This window comes from Rhagoletis pomonella, unplaced genomic scaffold (genome assembly GCF_013731165.1).
Source record: "Rhagoletis pomonella isolate Grant_MI unplaced genomic scaffold, Rhpom_1.0 Rhpom_scaffold_00015, whole genome shotgun sequence".
In the NCBI taxonomy this organism is placed as follows: domain Eukaryota; kingdom Metazoa; phylum Arthropoda; class Insecta; order Diptera; family Tephritidae; genus Rhagoletis; species Rhagoletis pomonella.
The window spans coordinates 2,788,927-2,792,304 of NW_023458569.1; positions in this window are offsets into that span (position 1 = coordinate 2,788,927).

Genomic DNA, 3,378 nt, shown 5'->3' on the forward strand with positions numbered 1-3,378 from the left:
CTTTGTGCGTACAATTCGAGTAGGATTTTGTTTTCCAATAAATTTGTTCGTTTGATGAATGTTGAGGCGAAGTGTCAATGGAAATTGCCAACAAGATTTATGGACTGTGCATATTTGTGTATGTATGTGCACACATAAATACATATAAATACACATAAATACATATTGTACATATTATTGGACCCAAGTATACTAAATGAATAAGCTTCGAGGATTTATGCTCTTCAACATATACGCACTAATGAACATACGCTTTTGTGCTTATGTATGCATAAATACATCATGTACATGTTTATGACATTGTATATACCCATACATAATGTATGTATGTATGTACACAAGTGCTGTTGTGAAGTTTGTAAAACAAGCGTGAAACTTGTTTTTCTTTCATTGACATCTCTTTGTTGCCAAAATGCGAATAATGAATGTGAAAACAAATTACTCGCATACGTTATCGGATTTTCCGACCATCGCTGAACTTTCAACGTTTTTATTAAAGAAAAATTTGTAAAATTTAATGTCTTGCCATATATTAGAGCAACATTTCAAATCCACTAAGATAACGTACCTGCACATGAAAGTGAAATTGAATGATGCAGAGAAATTTGTATAAGCTGACGTGGAAATTTGAGTAGAAAAAAACAAGATTTTTCTGGTAAACACGGGATAAAGTACAATTAGATTTTCTCCCATCTAGGCATGTTTAAAAATACACGACAACAATTTTAAATAGAGACAAGAAAGGCAAAAAGCAAAATAATCTATCGTTGGACAATGTGAAACATATCCTAATCTAATAAGGAAAAACTACGATTAGGTTAGGTTTTTCTATAGAAAAAATGGTAAATACTTAAGGTGTGCTTAAATTCACTAACACTTTCTTTTTTTTTATAAAAGCCTGCCTTTTTGTACCATATTCGGACGGGAATAAAAAACATATTTTCGTGGCTAAAACTGGATTTTGGCTTAAAACTAATGTTTTCATCCATGTAAAATCTGACAAACGAAAACCAGTTTTCGCTTAAAACTACCTGAAAGCAGCATTGCCAGAATATTGTTGTACCCAATCCCCATATCAAGTCGCAGTAAAATAATCGATTGACCAATCAGGCAATAACAAAATTAAATCGAATAACCTAACGGCCAAAATTGTATTTCAAAATAGTTAGTACGATAATCACTTCGCTTTTCCTCCCAAATCACTTTGAAACACTTCACTCGAAAATTAACAAATGAAAGCACTGCTACCAAATAAAAGGATCATTCCATGCAATATTTACACCGCAATATTTTTATTAGTGTGAAATATTTTTTTTTTAATTCTGTAAATAAAAAAAGAAGAAGTGTATTTTTTTATTTCGTCGCGATATTCGAAAAAAATCTTCGAAATTTCGAAGTTCCAAAGAATTTTCCAAGGCGAATTTATATAAGGTGGTGTTGTTTCATCAGCTGTGAGTAGCGTTTGATTGTCAAAATTTTGTATTTCGTTAGCGAGTGAGTGAAAACGTGAGAGTGTTTGTATTTTCTGTCGCCCTTTTTCATTCGGGGAAGAATAGCTGAAATTTGACAATGGCCCGCTAAAAGCAAAAACAAAATACAAGTAATTGTTGTATTTGTTGAATCGATACCACCTTATATGTATTCGCCTTGGTCTGAAGTAAAGCATTTCTATTATCGATGTTTGACGTTTGTATGTTTCTTGGCTGTAAACAAATCAAAAAATTATATTACGAAATTTAAATCATATTTGAAAATTTATAAGAAGCAACAATTAACAAGGCAACAGTGATTTTGTTGCGGCAAATGATAAAGCTGTTTTGATAGACTTTTTTATGCTGATTACGAGTTCGTAAGCATAAAGTTTCCATCAGCTCCAGATTTTGTGAAAAACGAGGTCAAAGCTCAAAAAATCGCGTTTTTTGCAATATTTTAGAAAGTCTAGCACAAAAAACAAAAGGTGATAGAACCTTTAACTGGGGCTTAAATTAAAGCTATAACTCTCGGCTACTATCCCTGCACTTTGACCTGATGGTCACTAAAAGTCATTTATTGAACAATATGAAAATACTGGAATAAATACTGTGCTATTGAAAAAAATAAATAAGTTTTGCCAAAATCAGTTTTCGCTGTTAAATAAATACCTATAAGTGACCTTAGTTAAGGTTCATGGATGGTATTTTAAGCGATTGTAGTCGAAAGCTCAAGCCTTAATTTCAGCCCAAGTGGAAGGCTATATCCGCTTTTGTTTAATTGCGGTGGGTACTCAAACTTCGCACAAAATCAGGTTTTGCTGTTCAATAAATGACTATAAGTGACCATCAGGTCAAGGTGTAGGGATGGTATTTTCAGGGATAGTAGTCGAGACTTCTAGCTTTAATTTAAGCTTAATATCGCCTTTTGTTTCTTTGCTAGAGCTTCTAAAATATTGCCCAAAAAAAACGAAGTTTTGACATTTTGACCTCGTTTTCACAAAATCTGGAGCTTATGGAAACCTTATGCTCATGGATTCGTAATCAGCACTGACAAGTCAATCAAAAACAGCTGTAACATTTGTCGCAACAAATTTTATCCCATTTTTGTTGCCATGTGTTATAGATCATAAGAAGAAGCATTCTTTACTAGGCTCATAATTTTATTTTTAATTGTAAGCTTCAGTAATAGATATGTAAATAAAAAAATAAAATAAGATAATAAAATGCTTTACTTAGCTAGAACTATACATGTTAAAGCAATATTTAAACATAAAGTGAATTTTAAAGTTAAAAGTTACTAGAGAAAACGGCCCTACGTGTGTTTATATTTTCAATATTTAGTTTTTTTGTTTTTCGATGCCGTCCCTGTTAATTTGGAATAGTTTTTAACATTACTGTTGCAGCTTTAGGGATACTTGAATAAAACAGGTTGATACTCGTTTCGGCGCAGTTTTATTTCCTAAATAAACTATGATTTTATAAAATTTTATACAGTACAAATTACCATTCTTACATTTTGTTTCGCTTGGTGAATTCAAAATGAAGTCAAATTTTCACAAGGCAAGGGGAGTTGCCAGAAGGGCCAAATTCATAAATTTCCCTCACGATTACTGTCCTTAAGGACAGGGTAACACATGTAACATAAATAACTTAAGCTTTGAACATTTAACGATTATCGCCAACATCCCGACCACCGTGAATCTGGTCAGATTCACCAACATCCAGTTTTGCAAGTATACATGCCGGTCGCTTAAATACCCCAGTTTGAGTCTGCACTTCCGCAGCTCTGACTTGACGGTCCTTCCCCGGGAACACGCGGATTATTCTTCCTAACAGCCACTTAGACCGATGTATATTGCTGTCGCACAACAGGACCAAGTCTCCATCTCGTAGTGGTTGAACTGGA